Source organism: Pinus tabuliformis, chromosome 3_2 (assembly GCF_031772625.1).
Source record: "Pinus tabuliformis cultivar Carrire ecotype Pingquan chromosome 3_2, CPIR1, whole genome shotgun sequence".
NCBI classification, from domain to species: Eukaryota; Viridiplantae; Streptophyta; class Pinopsida; order Pinales; family Pinaceae; genus Pinus; species Pinus tabuliformis.
Genome location: NC_142302.1, coordinates 1226745035 through 1226762358, shown reverse-complemented (window position 1 = coordinate 1226762358; position 17324 = coordinate 1226745035).

Genomic DNA, 17324 nt, shown 5'->3' with positions numbered 1-17324 from the left:
TATCTTCGTGGGTACTTGCTGGCCTACCATGACTGGGGTATGTGGAAGAACACTGGCAGATTGAGCAGTATGAAACAATGAAATGGATGAAAGAGACAAAGGGATGCTATGGACTGTATGGGAAGCTTTCTTTGGACTGAGATTCAAAGGGGAACTAACTGAACAAGGAGCTGTATGAATCTCTGAAGGAAGTTTCTCACTAGCAACACTAGGCTCAATATCTTCAAATTGTATATTCTCAACTACAACCTTATCTTTCAGAGATGCATAAGTTTTCATAGGCTTACCTGATCCTGATGCCCCTTTTTGTGATTTTTTTTTGGGTTTAACAATCGTCTTAGGGTCAGGCACTAGTTTAGCCGGTGGCTTCTGAGGATTTCTTCGAGTATGCCTCACAAACTAAGCCAGAACTTCAATGTGGAGTCGCCAAAGGTTGGTCTTCCTCCAGTGGAGTCACCAGATAGATGATTACAACCAAAAATGTGTCTAGACCTTATCTATCATCAAAATCTGGAACTGTTTCATTCTCCCAGGGAAGTTGAGCTTCAATCTCCTCTCCCCGGCAATGACGCCAATTAATGTTATCAGCCCAAGAAACTCTCCTAGGTTGTATCTCAGAGATGCTCGAGAACATTACAAACTCAACAAAAAATGTTGGAAATAGGTGGATGAATGGAAGGAATGATGCATATTCAAGCTAGATAACCACTTCTACTATGCTTAACTCCAGACATGGGTGAACACCCCCAGACTACAAGGCTTTAGACAACCAATTACTCACAATTTGAGGACTAAGTGAACATGGAGAATACTGACCACACCAGCAGATGCACAAGACCATGTGATGGCTGGCTGCAACCAGTAAAAAGGTCTGCAAATCTATTTCCTAATGCATAGACAGGATGACAACTCTCTAGCTCTAAGTAAATAGATACCTGCATAACACATTCAATGATGCATACTAGATTCTAACACAGAGGTGGGATGACAGCCCCTCTAATGCTAAAAAAAAAGAGCACATGAAAAATGCATAACAGGCACAACCTAGAACAGAGAAGAAGTGTTAAGTGAGCAATTAACAGCAAAAGAAGCTTGTATTAGTTGAAAATGAAGACCAGATGCTGCAAGTATCAAAGTAGTTACAGTCTCCAGAAGTTGAACCTTACATCAAAACAATAACCATCAACCCTCATTACATCTATGGTCTGGGTATATATAGAGTTTGTTTACAAAAAATTCTCTACTATTCTATGCGTGGAGGGGTCATAATTGACCACCAACCACCTTAACTATCTAAAATGGGCCTCTGCTACGATCTGCTGCTTCAATGAATGAATTTGACATTCTCTGGTGCTTTGTTGTCCTTCTTGAGCAGGTGGAGTGCAATATGGAAGACATTTCATAATCGATAAATGTGTTTAACTGCTCAAGGCTGCCCTTTTTTCTCGGCCATTCTTCCTTGTTAATTACAGTCGTTGGGGAGTAACTGTGCTGGGTACATAAATGGAGGCCACCTTCGTCCTTCGGGAGTCTAGAATGGCTGTGGACGACGACTGTGTGAGCGAACTGAGGGAGAAGATAGGCCATTGGATCACGCAGATCAACATCGGGAAATAGTCGACGGAGGATATCGAGTGGAAGCGAGGCAGACGATCATGAGCCATTGGATTGTGGGCGGACAAATCTGACGGTGATCGGACGGAAGACGTGCACGGGGATTAACGCGCAGGGACAAGTGAGACGGGCGGTAAGTGGTATTCCCCGCACCACTTTCTGAGTGGGGCAGTAAATGTGCATAACCGAGCGATCACAATAGGAGGACGACACGTGGCGGATGGGATAGCCAAAAAACCACTTTCCCCACTGGTTAATGAGTGGGAAACTTACGAGATCGAGAGGAGAAAATAGCGTTGGATCAGGAGATTGACAATCGGATGGCGGGGATTAACACACATGTTTTGTATGACTGATGTGACAGGGAAAGCACCAAATTAGTGGATAGCATTTTTTTTGGAGGCGCACGGTTATATAGGTTTAAAACCTTAGCACCGAGGGTTTTGACAAAAAAGGGGCTAATACCTAGCCTTGAAGGAAAGCAGAGGTGGCGAAGGCTATGGGAGTATATATAAAAAAAACAAAGGAGACAGAGAAAAAAGACTACTACAAACTCCCTGCTTGCGAAAACACATGGCCATGCTAGTATTTTGGTCCTCCAAATGCACAAGTACATAGCAAAGCTAACAAGTATAACACTTAAAACACATATCCACAGAGATTTTCCCCTGGATCCCAAAACAGAGACTACCAGCTTGATTTTTTCATTACGTTCCTTTCAATGTTACAATACATATTTATACATGCCGAAGCATCCAATACCATGGACCGAAAAACCATCGCGTCCAATACCATGGACCGAAAAGCATCGCTTCCAAAAACATGTGTGAAAATCATGCACAAAACATAGGTGGGTCTACCCATCCTAACATAAGGTCCAAAACCAAAATTTTCCAGGGCGCTGCCCCGGACCCCATAAAGTGGGGTTACGGGTACCCCTCAAACCCCCTATTAACTATTTGGAAAGAATATAACACAACCTAACATTCTCCCACTTGTTGTTTTCTTTCCACATGGGGCCATAAGAGAGCTTAGTCATTTTTCCAGCCCTGAAACGCCCATTGTCTCTCTACACCAAGAGAACTTCTCAGAGCTCATAGATTTTGTCAATGCATCTGCAGTATTCTTCAAAGTGTCCACTTTTACCAGCAACACATTTTTGTCTTCTATCATATCCCTCACAAAATGATACTGAACATCAATGTGCTTTGTCTTTGAATGATATGCGGGGTTCTTTGCCAATAAAATTGCACTTTGGCTGTCACAGTCTATCCTTATAGCTTCTTGTACTAACCCCATACTTGAACACAATCTCTGCAACCAAACTGCTTCCTTGCTTGCATGAGTGGCTGCCATGTATTCTGCCCCTATAGTTGATAGTGCCACCACAGATTGTTTCTTACTCATCCAACCGACTGCACCTCCAAATAGGTTAAACACATACCCACTTGTAGATCTTCTCTGATCTAGATCCCCAGCCCAGTCTGCATCAACAAAGCCATGAATATCCAACACTCTGTCCAATCCTGGTCTTCCTTGGTAACACAAACCATAATCACTAGTGCCACGCAAATACCTGAAAACCCACTTCACTGCTGTCCAATTCTCCTTCCCCGGTTTTAACATAAACTTGCTCAATACTCCCACTACATGTGCAATGTCTGGTCTAGTACAGACCATTGCATACATCAGGCTATCGATTGCACTTGCATATGGAACACGGGACATGTCCTCTTCCTCTTCTTGTGTCTTGGGACATTGTTCAGTAGATAACCTCACACCTACAGGAATAGGAACCTTCACCGGTTTACTATCCTGCATATTAAACCTCTGCAGTATTGTCTCGACATACTTTCTCTGGTTTAACCAGAGCTTCCTCTTTTCCTGATCTCTTTTAATTTCCATGCCCAAAATATAGTTTGCAGCACCAAGATATTTCATGTCGAATTTGGAGGAAAATTGGGTATTCAAATCCTGGATAATTTCTTTGTCATTTCCAACAAGCAACATATCGTCCACATACAAGGCCAGATAAACAACACGGTCACCAATTAATTTAAAATACACACTGTGATCTGCTTTGCTTCTAGTGAAGCCAAGTCCCCGTATAAATGTATCAAATTTCTAATACCACATCCTTGGTGATTGTTTTAACTCATACAGAGACTTCTTTAACTTGCATACTAGTTCTTTCTTACCCTTCATCGCAAAGCCTTTAGGTTGCTTCATGTAGATCTCCTCTTCCAAATCCTCGTGAAGAAATGTTGTCTTCACATCCATCTGTTCTACCTCAAAATCAAAAGCAACAACAACAGATAAAAGTAATCTAATAGAAGTTACCATGGCAACAAGAGCAAAAATATCACCAAAATCAATTCCCGACACCTAGGAATAACCTTTTGCTACCAACTGAGCTTTGTATTTCTCCACTTTTCCTTCTGCATTTGTCTTCTTTTTGAACACCCATTTGCTACCAATGGGTTTCCTCCCAGTCGGTAACTCCACCAGATCCCAAGCCTCATTTTTGTGCAAAGATGCCATTTCATCAACCATGGCCTCTTTCTAGAGTTTTCCATCCTTTGAATACACTGCTTCCTTCACAGTTCTGGGATCATCATCACTAAAAGACAAAGCAAAATTTGAATGGAAAGCAAATGGACTATACCTTTCTGACTTCCTTCTTTCTTGAACTGATCTTCTCACAGCCGAAGTTTGTGGCTCTTCATATTCTGATTCCTCCTCTGCTGTAGAGTATAATTCTTCCTCCCTTAGCTCAAACTCTATCTTCTCAGGTTCCTTTGGTTGGAATTCATGTTTAATAACATTGTTCACCTCTCTGAACACCACTTCTCAACTGTACACAACCTTCCTTATTACTGGGTTCCAAAATTTATAACCCTTTAAACCATCCTTATACCTAATAAAGATGCACTTTTCAGATTTACTATCCAACTTGGTTTGTTTCTCCTTTGGAACATGTACATATGCATCACATGCAAATACTGTTAGATGTGAAAGAGAGGGTTTCTTATCAGTCCATACCTCATGTGGAGTCCTATCCTCCAATTCTGATGAAGGTGACCTGTTGACCAGGTAACATGCAGTATCCACTGCCTCTGTCCAGAATTCGTGTCCTAACCCAGCACCATTGAGCATGCTTCTTGCCCTTTCCATCAACGTCTTGTTCATTCTTTCTGCAACTCCATTTTTCTGAGGTGTATATGGAGTAGTCTTCTGCCATGCTATACCACACTTCTTGCAGAATTCTTCAAATTCCTACCTGCAAAACTCTCCACCATTATCTATCCTCAACACCTTTATCTTCTTCTCTGTTTGGTTTTCCATTAGAGCCTTAAATTCTTTAAACCTGTCAAAGACTTCAGATTTCTTCTTAAGGAAATATATCCATGTATTCCTTGAGAAGTCATCTATAAAGGATACATAGTACATAGACTTACCCAATGATGGAACCTTCACAGGTCCAAACACATCACTGTGCACAAGCTCTAATATTTGTTTCACCCTCTTACCACCAGAGGGGAAACTCACCCGATTCTGCTTCCCATATACACAATTTTCACATAAATAAAAATCCAGAGAGCTATTACTCATACCTTCTACCATACCTTTACCATGAAGTATTCGAAGGCCTTTCTATCCAATATGTCCAAGCCTTTGAAGCCACAGCATGGTCTTCTCTCCAGAGACCACTAGATTTTCTGCTCCACTTTTAGGAACTACAGAACTGTTGCACCCATCAACAACCGTGCTACCTTGCAGCTTGTATAGAGTTCCAATCCAAACTCCCCACATCAATACCAGTGCTCCCCGAACCATCTTGCAGGTATCCTTCTCGAACACTGTTTTTACACCTACATCATCTAGCTTACTTACAGAAATTAGATTTCTGGCCAATGCAGGAATATGTAGAACACTCGGAAGTGTTCTAACTCTTCCACCTTGCAACTTCAACTTTACCTTTCCACGAACAACGATTTTAGTCGTCCTGTCATCCCCCAAGAATACATCACCACCATCATATTTCTCATACTCGCAGAACCACTCTCTAGGGGGAGTGAAGTGAAAGGATGTACCTGAGTCAATCAACCATGCCTCATGATCTACATGTGTACTTGAAAAAGCCAAGTACACATCCCCACCTTCATCTGAGGTGGTTTTCGCCTCTACAAAAGGAGCCTCATCAGATCCCTTTCCTTTGTTAGGAGCTTTAGATTTACATTCCCTTTTGAAGTGGCCTTCCTTTCCGCATTTCTAGCACACCACCTTTATAGGTTTTCCTGGAGATTTAAATCTCCCTCTAGATTTAGATCTCCCACTCGATGACTTATCTTTTTTTTCCTGTTCTGGGACTGTCCTCGTACAGACAAGGCATCACCATTCTGGCTCTCCATATTTTTCCGTCTCATCTCCTCTGTCAGCAAGGCTGAGACTATTTCATCAAAATACAAGGTAGTTGCATTGCTACCTATTGCAATAACCAGACTATCCCACGAATCTGGTAGAGAACACAACAAACTGATGCACTTATCTTCATCTGAAATTTTAAAACCAATAGATGCTAACTGACTTACCACAGTATTAAATGCATTTAGATGCTCTGTCACCAAGTCTCCATTTTTCATCCTCAGGTTATACAACTTTTTCCGCAGGAACAGTTTATTCACCAAAGACTTAGATTGGTACAAAGACCCTAACTTGTCCCACAAAGCCTTCGCCGTAGCTTCCCTTGATACATTCAACAATACTAAATCTGAGACACACAATTGTATTGTGCTCTTTGCCTTCCGATCCAACTTCTTCCATTCTTCATTGGACACTCCCGTTGGTTTAGTACCCGGATCTACTGCAATCCACTGATCTTTATCCACCAACAGATCCTCCATCTTGAGTTTCCACAACTCAAAACTCTGACCATTAAATTTTGCGATCTCTATCTTTCCACTGCTCGCCATCTTCTTTCACCACTAGAATTGATCTCGTAGATCTCCCACTGAACAGGGTCTACCACAAGCCCGAGCGAAACCCCTCAGCAACAAAGGTGTCCCCTTGAAGCCAAATATGCTATGATACCAAATGTAGGTTTTAACCCCGTATAGAAATTACCTACATACCAATTCTAAAACACATAAAATAAACAATGCGAGAGTATAACACCTAAAACACATATACACAGAGATTGTCCCCTGGATCCCAAAAATGGGACTACCAGCTTGATTTTTTCATTATGTTCCTTTCAATGTTACAATACATATTTATACATGTCGAAGCATCGAATACCATGGACCGAAAAACCATTGTGTCCAATACCATGGACGGAAAGCCATCGCGTCCAAAAACATGTGCAAAAATCATGCACAAAACCATAGGTGGGTCCGCTTATCCTAACATAGGGTCCAAAACCAAAATTTTCTGGGGCACTGCCCCAGACCCCATAAAGTGGGGTTACGGGTACCCCTCAAACCCCTTGTTAACTACATGGAAATAATATAACACAACCCAACAAATTCATGAATTGGTTTCGAGTGAATCTGAATTAGCATGTTGCGTAATTTCCGATGACAAGGATTTCTATAATGACTGATTGGTATTGTGATGAAGGATTAATCGGGTTCCTATAGCCGAGAAGGATTTCACACAATTTCCATGTAATGAAATAGTGGTGAAATTCATGGCTGCAAGTGATACCCTTGTAAATGGACAAAAATGGGATTCGACCTAGTGCAAAGTGAAGAACATTATAGCTTGGAGATGCAGTGAGAGTCCAAGTCATTTGAAGTTCTACTAGACACACTGATATGGAACTATTTATATTTAAAGGTCCCATCTCTCAACAATTGGATGATCAGAACACAGGTGTAAATTTTGAGAAATCAAGCCATTGGGCTTATCCAAAACTACGTAGGTTGATTTATTTGTTGACGGGACTGACAGAGAGGGACTTCACCCCATCCAGTGAAGTGACCTGTCTCAAGTCATTAGGACCTTAGGAAGGAATTGAGGTAGTGGGTTTCAGGAACCCATTGGTGGCAAGACCTGAGAGCCCATTATGAGTGCCTACGGGAGTTGGTTGGTTTGTCATTTAAAGATTTTGATAGTTTGGAACACTCTGAGTGCCTACGGCAGTTGGTTGGTCCGTCATTTAATGATTTTGATAGTTGGGAATACTCTTGTACTTTGTGTTAGGTATGGGGACTATGAGCTGGTAGAGGAGGCCGAGAATCTAGGTCCAAATATATGGGGAAAAGCAATGTTAGTTAATGGGAAAGCTAGCAAAAAAGATGATGTCAAGGTTATCAGATCGAGAGGTAGGTTAAAATCAATATAAATTAATAGCCTAGCTCATGGAGGATTAAAATGGGAAGGATTCAAGGCATGAGATTAGAGAAAGAACACTTTTGAAAGAAGACATCATCAAAGGCAAGATCAAAGACTTTAGGTATGAGGTAGTGAATGTATTGTTTTTTATGATGAATTAGGTGTATGATTGACAAGTGAAGAGAAGACAACTTCATCTAGGGAGAATTGTTAGAGAGAAAAAATTGCAATTTATATAATCAAAATGTATTTTTGGGATTTCCAATAGTACTGATTTTATTTATGCATTTAAAAACAAATTTGAAATAATAAAATGTGGAAATCTCATGAGAAATATGTTGTGAGATTTCAACAAAAATAAAGAAATTAAAAGCAAAAATCAAACCAAAACTTAGAATGATTAAATTAACCCCCGCTATATATATATATATATATATATATATATATATATATATATATATATATATATATATATATATAGATATATACATATATATATATATATATATATATATATATATATATATATATATATATATATATATATATATATACATATATATATCTATATATATATATATATAGATATAGATATATATATGTATGTATATATATATATATATATATATATATATATATATATATATATATATATTATTTACTTTTATAATGGGAAGTACATTACAACGAGTGAGAACTTCCAACATCCTTGCAAAGATTCCATTTTAACTTTCAATCCTATTTGTTGAAAACTACATTATTCTTATCCAATGCAAGAGATAAAAAGGTGTTTAGTTGACATTGACAACGGGGAGGTGTTACTGGTGGTTAATGCAAATGCCGCTATTTCTACGGTCTACATGACATAATGACAATGGCGTGGACCCACTACTGTCTTATTTTCTTTCAATTTCCTATGTTTTCCATTTATGTTGAGTCAGTCATGAAGGAACAGAAGGAGTACATATATAAATAGTTTACAAAGATGATTTTTCATCCAACAATCAGTCTTCTGAATAGCAGGATAGAAGCAAGGATTGGTGAGGAAATAAGAAAGGTGTTGCAGCTATCAGACCAAGTTCGGATAGGGGATTGGTACCTCTACGAGAAGTATATATAGTTGAGAATATTTGGATGTGAGCTTACACATTACAAGCTGCCCAAATTCCTCCCAATGAGGATTTTTTCTCTGGAGTACATAAGGCAGATGATCAATATGGATGAAATGCACTTTGTTGCTGCCAAGAAGAAGTCCCAGTTTAAAATCAAAACACAGATTGGCCCTTTCATTTGCAACAGTAGGGAAACAGGGGAAGAAGTAGATAAGCTCTTAAAGGAAATGTAGTTCAACTTAAGATTTACCTGGTCATATGATCCATTAGGGATCATTTCTAAATTAAGAGTAGAAACCAAATCTACTCCTTACTTTCACACATCTAGGCCACAGATAGAGAAGTACAAATATAAGTTAGAATGAGTTGAAAATAGCCTACAAGAGGTAGAAGAACAGTTGGTTTCATCATCTACAGTACAGAATCCTACCATGCAGGAGAAAATAGCTACGAGAAGCAGAGAGGAAGATTCCCCTTCAGGGACTAACATTTTCATTGAAGGATTCAAGATCATGTACAGAAAGAAGGCCAATCTTAGTTCCAAACTAAGCCTAAGAAAAGATTAAGAGCAACAGACCATTATCTCCACTAATGAGCCACTTATTTCCTCATTAGTGGGTGATTAGAGCACATAGTCTCCCACCACCTGCACGACTTCACAAGAGTAGCAATAAATTATGCAGCCCAACACATCTGCTTCAAGGGAAATAGAGAAGAGTATAATGGACATCTTTAAGGAGATAAATTCAGGAATGGGGCGTTGAAGATTAACACCTACAACCAGTTCTGGAAGAAGACTTATGGTGCTCAAAGTAGGTTGTTGTCAGCCTTTGATTCAAAAAAAGGAAAAATGCAAATGGCATTCCTCCAAACACAAGTTCCCCAACCTAAGGTAGCATTAGAATACAAGAAGACATCCTTTGAGTTTGATGTAAAACATATATATCCCATTGACCAAATGGAGATGCATAAGCAGACTGGGGAAATGATATTTTCAACTGTCACTAACACTACCATGAGTTTATCAAAACTGTAGGTTACCTTAGCAAATGTCCAATCACAACTGAAGATGGAGAAGGTCTCTGCACTTGCCAAAGACACCAGGATTAAAACCCTGGAAGACTTGGTGATCAAACTGGGTTATGACCCTTCAAACATCAATGTTGTAGAGGAACTTGTAAAGAAAAAGAATTTAGACATAGCAGCATTAAGGAAGCAGTTAAAACTGCCAGCAACAGAAGATCCTCTGGCCAATGATATTGAAGAGACAAAGACACAAAAGGTAGATATGATGAAGCTCATCATGGAGCAAACTACACAGTTGAAGAAAATGGAGACAGAGATGGAAAAATTGATTAAAGAAAAGGAGAAAGTTGCTAAAAAGACTGGTGCTCCTTTGGAAGCACTTCCTATCACAACCATTCTTATAGCCATATCTGTTACAACCAGTAGAGGAGATGTTGTATATCAATTGGTCAATGCAGTACAAAACATGTCTCTCTAGACTGAAGAGATCTAAAATCTAGAGGATCATCAAAAGAAAATTGAGACTTTTCATACAGTAGAGCTTCAGAGAGCTCAAAATTAGATAGAGGCATGCAAGCAGTCAGTAGCTGAGTCTTTTATTGGCTCTACACTGGGTCATGTTAAATAAATCATTTGGGATAATATCATTAAAGAAAGAGATGAAATATGGCCATGTATCGATATTATTTTTTAGCAGAAGGAACTCATGGAGAAAGTAAAGCAGACCATTGCCACTATCAACGCTCAACTGGCAAAAATGCCTGTTATAGCCAACAACATCATAAAGTTCCTTAATTCCAAAAACAGATATGAGCTGGATGATCTAGGAGTGGATGATAGAACAGAAACCATCCTAGAGGTAATGAAAGTTTTAACAAAGAAGATCTTAGTTGTACAACTGACAGAGAAGTGTCACACTCTAGAGGTAGTAGTTAACAGGTTTTTCACCAGGATTGATGCATTAAACAAGAAGGGTGTGCCTTCACTATTTGTAACCAATGATAAATTAATGACCAGGGAAGACTACATGAAGAAGCTTCAAGACATTGCCAAGGATATAGCTAAGTCCTCCAACATTAAAGGTTCTATGACAAGCAAAGCATTTTACGAAGCCATCAATAACATAAGTTTTATTCAACATGAGATAAAACACATTTTCACAGTAAAACCCACTTTTGCTCGGTATACTGAGGTAGATGAAATCTACCGCAAGGTAACCAAGATAGTTATTCCATATGAAGAACTGTGGAAAAAGTTTTGTGAATTTCAAGACTAAAGGATAGATCAACCTCACCAGCGCAGCACTCGAATAGTGGTCACTTAGCAACAGTTCTCCTTCAAAGCAGGGCCAGATGTTCAGATTCACTCCTTTTGATCGAATTACTTCTTTTCTATTAATTCTAAGAAAATAATAGAATTTCTTGTCACTTAGTAATTTATTGTAATATTTTTGTAATTTTTTTAAATACTTCATTTTGTTGAAGTATTCAGGGTTGAATCCTTGAACCAGTTATCAAGCAGATTTGTACTAAGCTGGAGAATTTTTTAGATAATAAAAGATTCTGAATTTGCCTCATATGTTTTGTCTCTCAGTGAGTTGTTTTCATCTTAGTTTTTCATTATGTTCTCTTCATATAAATTAATTCTTTTACATTCATCCGATTTAAAATTTAATTGAATATCAGTTTCATTTTGAATCTACTGTGAAGTTGTAATTTAAATAAGAGATTAATTTGCAGAACTGTATGTTATTGTAAATTCCTCTTTGAACTTAAATTACACTAGATTTCTGTAATAGTTTAATTATATTCTGATGATCAAGGAAACACTATTATCTTGATTTCTTCTTATAAATGATTAAATACTCAGTCTGAATATCAAATCAGTTATACCTCTACACATTCTTCTTATCCATCCTGCTAAAATCAAAATAACCATGTGCATGTAAAGAACAACCTTTTATTTTATTAGGAATCTTTCAAAGTTTAAAGCACGTGTTTATAAACAGTTCACTAGTCATTCAATCATTAAAATCAAAAAAACATTATAGATGCTTTGGCATAACCAATTGACCTTAGGTTATCTCAAAGGACAACATCAGATTGGCGTCATTTCCAGGGAGCGAAGAATTGAAAGCTAAATTTTCCCTGGGGCAACGATTCTCCCTTTCCTTTAAGGTGAATAAAGGATAAGGATACAGGTCAAAATATTGCACCTAGCAATTCCACTGGTCCAAGCTAGCTCCTTTTAAGCACACTAGATCATGTTCTGCTTCTGAGATTGTTAAACCTCTACCAGACCCAGAAAGACTTATTAGGGGAGCCTCTTCAAGGAGAAGACATAGAACACCTTCTTCTTCTTTAGCTTTAAACCCTGAAGACATCTCATCTATAGATCCTTTTTCATCTATACCATCCCATCCTGATTAAACTAAACTACCTCCTAGGGTGTCTGAACTCCATTCTAGAGGAGTAGATCTTCAATCAACATTTTTAATACAGTCACTTGAGTATCAAGTTCCTTCCATTCATATAAATTCACCTTCATGTAAGGAAGAATTTGGTTTACATTTACCTGAATTCAAGCCTCAATATTTCATTACTACAACTCCTTATTCTATTCCATCAACCTCTACTAATATTAAAGAGACATTTGTTTTTCTATTCGGATCCTTTGTTTGATAATAAGGAAGACTTTCCACCAGGAGTTCAGAAGTTAGTTATTAAAACCCCTTTGAGATCCTCAAAAATGTCTCCTCCCTCTTTCTCTCCTCCACATACTAATACCCCTATGGATTCATCTTCATCTCCTACATCTTCATCTTCATCATCCTCTTCCTCCTCATCATCATCCACTCAGACACCCCATACTCCTCCTATTGTAATGGATTTTTGACCCATTATGCAAGTAAGGTATGTTGCTCTAGTTCTCCCTGCAAACTTGGGAAATTTTCCTGATGGATATCTAAAATATTTACCAAGATTTAATGGAGAAACATGTCCCTCAATAGAGGATCATGTATCAGCTTTGCTAGATTTTGTTGTCAATATGAACATAGAAGAGGAAAATGTTTATATGAGATTATTTGTACAATCTTTAGAAGGAAATGTTAGGATCTGGTTTAGATAGCTCAGAGTTGATTCGATTAGAACATGGAATGAGCTTATAACTATCTTCAAAAACCAATGCGGGGTAAAGAAAGATCTTGTTTATTTTGTCACTGAATTTGAGGAATTGAAGAGAAACGCCAGTGAACCAGTTGTTGAATTCATCAAAATATTTAACAAACTCTATCATAAAATTCCTACTGATTGTAAACCACCAGTAGCAGCTGCAAAGGTCATATTTTCAATAGCATTTGATGATGACTTTACAATCATGCTAAGGGAAAGGGTTTCTAATACATTAGAAGACATGCAGACAAATTCTATAGAGGTAGAATCCAATAGGTTAGCTTTTGGAAAACTCAAAGCTAAAGCAGAAAAAGAAGAAATACAACTAAAAGTTAGGGGTTATGATTCATCCTCTTCCAAATCTAAATTTGAAGATCAGAAAATTGATGAAATTACATCTTTGCTCATAAACCTTTCTAATAGGATTTCTAAAATCGAAACACAACCTAGGATTGTTCAGGAAACTGCTGTCAGACCTCAAGCTCAAACTCAATTTCGAAGAACTCCTCAAATGCAGATTCTTCAAAGACCAGGTTCTGATCAAAACATTCAACCACCTTTGTTGATTGATGATCAACAACCACAGGATACAGGCCCTTTAATCACTGAAGATATCAATAATATTTATTCTTCAATAGTACAAATGGAAATAGTTCCTTCACCTCAATCTTTTGAACAAGAACCAGGAGATGCTCAACTTTCAAAATACCTAGCATTCTCTGAATTTCTGATTGCGTAATTGAATAAAAGATCTAGGACCTAGATCAGGTCCTGGAAGAACTCCAAAATCTACAACCATAATTGAACCTGCAACGAAAACTATTCAAACACAAACTCCAACACCTCAGACTACAGAGTCATCCACTGAAACCTCTTCATCTGACAAGACTATTTTGACAACTTTTAATATTGAAAAGGAATTGGAAAGGGTCAAAATTCCTATACCTTTAGCTGAACTTTCCAAAAACCCTGGTTATAAAAATCAAGTGTCTAAATGGATAGAGTCCTGTAGTGTAGATGTTGAGGGAGATGTTATTAGTTTGCAGGATGAAAATCCCTCAGTTCTGTTTGGCCCTAGTTCTAATATGATCGATGAAATTGTTCCACCATTTTATGTAACCTTAAAGGCTCATGACTTTCTTTTGTATAACTGCATGCTGGATTCTGGAGCTTCTCATAACCTTATGCCAAAGGTAATTATGGATCAGCTTCAGTTACAAGTTACTCGTTCTTATCATGACATTTACACCTTTGATTCAAAGAAAGTGCCATGCCTGGGATTGATCAAAGACCTATTTGTGACCTTAGCTCAAGTACCTATCAAGAGTATAGTTTGAGACATAGTTGTCACTGATATTCCATCCAAGTTTGGCATGCTTCTATCTAGATCATGTTGTCCTAAACATGGAGGATCACTTCAGATGGACATGTCTTTTGCTACTATTCCAGTCTATGGAGGTGAACATTTAAGGTTATATAGGGAAGTTAGATTTCTTCATACTGTTTGTAGGTACGATCAAGCGAAAAACCACCCTATCTATGCAGTAGATTAGGATTTTGGTTGTTTTTAGTTATCTTCACAAAATGGATCGAATACTCAACTTTCCATTGAAAATACAGTTTCCAAACCTAAAGTTGTAGAGTCATATATATGTAAACTTTATTTTGATGGCTCTTGCTCAAAAGAAAGAGCAGGAGCAAGAATTGTTTTACTTTCACCAAATAAAGATAACATAACTCAGTCATGTAAACTTGAATTTTAGGTCATCAATAATGTGGCTGAGTATGAGGCCTTTCTTCTTGGTCTTGAGCTAGCTAGGAGTTTAAAGGTTCAAAACTTGAGTGTGTTTTCTGATTTTGATCTTATAGTAAACTAGGTTATAAATTTGTGTCAAACTAAACACCCAAGCTTTAGGAGCTACAAAAATGAAGCTTGGGACACAATTGAAAATTTCTTTCAAGGATTTAGCATAACCGTTATTCCCAGAGATGAAAATATGCATACTGACTCACTAGCTGTATCAACAAGCTCTCTCAAAATCCCTGAGCCAGTATTGTTAGAATACCAAATCCAAGTCAAGTATAGACCATTAAATCCTGATAACATTAAACACTGGCAGATTTTTGAAGATGATGAACAATTAAAATCTTTTCTTCAAGTCATTGACGAATTCTCAAATATGCAAATTGAAGGAGATCAAAACAATACTCAAGAATTAAATCAACAAAATCCAGAAACTTCATTCAGTCCTAAAATTATTGATCGTGATATCATCTAATTATTTAATAATTTTATTCCTAAAGGATTGGTTCCGTTGGAAAAACTATTTGATAATAATGATGTCTCTAAAAATCCCTTGTCTAACCCACCTGAAGAAGAAATCGAAGAATGCAATATTGGGACTTTGGATGATGTGAGAAATATTAAATTATCATCAACCTTACCTTTGGATATGAAAATCAAATACTTGAATCTTATTAAAAATTACAAAGGTGTTTTTTCTTGGTCATGATACATCTTTGATTGTGCATAAGATTCCTTTGAAACTAGAAGCAAAACCCTTTTAGCAAAAATTAAGAAGAATCAATCCCATACTACTTCCAACCATTGAGAAAGAACTTAAAAATCTGCTTGATGCTCATATCATTGTGCCTTTAAGTTATTCTAATTGGGTAGCCAAATAGTTCCTGTCCAAAATAAAAATGGTAAGATTAAGCTATGTGTAGACTTCTGAAATCTAAACAAATCATCTTTAAAGGATAATTATCCATTGCCCAAAATGGATCATCTACTTCAGAAATTTTTAGGTGCAAATAGGATTTCTATGCTAGATGGATTTTCTAGTTACAACCAGATCATGGTAAGTCTAGTTGACCAAGACAAAATAACTTTCACCACACCTTGGGGTACATTTATGTATGCTAGAATTCCATTTGGGTTAACCAATGCTGGAGCCACTTTCCAGAGAGCCATGGATCTATCATTTGTAGGTAAAACATCTGAATTTGTTGTCATTTATTTAGATGATTTAACTATTTTTTCTGATTCTAATGAAAATCATTTAAAACACTTGAGCAAGGTTTTTTACAGGTGCAGGAAATTTGGCATATCCATCAATCCAAATAAATCCTTATTTCTTGTAAAGGAGGGGAAATTACTAGGTCATATAATCTCCAAGGAGGGAGTTATAATTGACACAAAGAGAGCTTCAGCTATTTAGACCCTATCTCTACGAAGGAATAAGAAAGAGATACAAATATTCCTTGGAAAGATCATTTTTCTCTGGAGGTTCATCCCAAATTATGTTGATATAGTTAAAGATATAACAGATATGCTAAAGAAAAACAATGAAGTGAAATGGACAGTCCCTGCTATATATGCTTTTGATCAAATCAAAAAGGCTATATCTAAGGCCCCTGCATTAGCTAGCCCTGATTATTCTTCGCCTTTTAACATATTTTCTTTTGCATTTGAGATAACCTTAGCAACTATACTTTTATAGAAGAACACAAATGGTGATGACCAGCCTATAGCCTTCTTTTCCAAAGTTATGAGGGATGCTGAACTTAGGTATGATATTATTGAAAAACAAGCTTATGCCTTAATTCAAGCCCTCAAAGCCTTTAGAACCTATGTCCTGCATTCACACATTATAGCTTATGTCCCTAATCATGTTGTTAAAATTCTTTTGACTCAGCCTAATACTGATGGAAGAAGAGGGAGGTGGATTGCTAAAATCCTTGAATTCAACCTTGAAATTAAGACCACAAAGCTAGTAAAAGGCCAAAGCTTGCCCAAATTATTGGTTGAATCCAATTGTAAAGTGTTGGGAATAAATCTGGTTTCTAAAATTTCATTAGGGGAGAATCTAGAAGAACCTTCCTTAACATTAGGGGAGAATACACAAGAACCTTTTGTTGGCCCTCAGTTTTGGTCTATTTTTGCTTCGGGAAACTTACCTAATTCTTATATTTTCCATCCATTTTCCATCATATCCATCTCATTTTGATGTATTTTATGCATATTCAGGTGTTTAATTTTAATTTTTCAATTTCTAGAAGT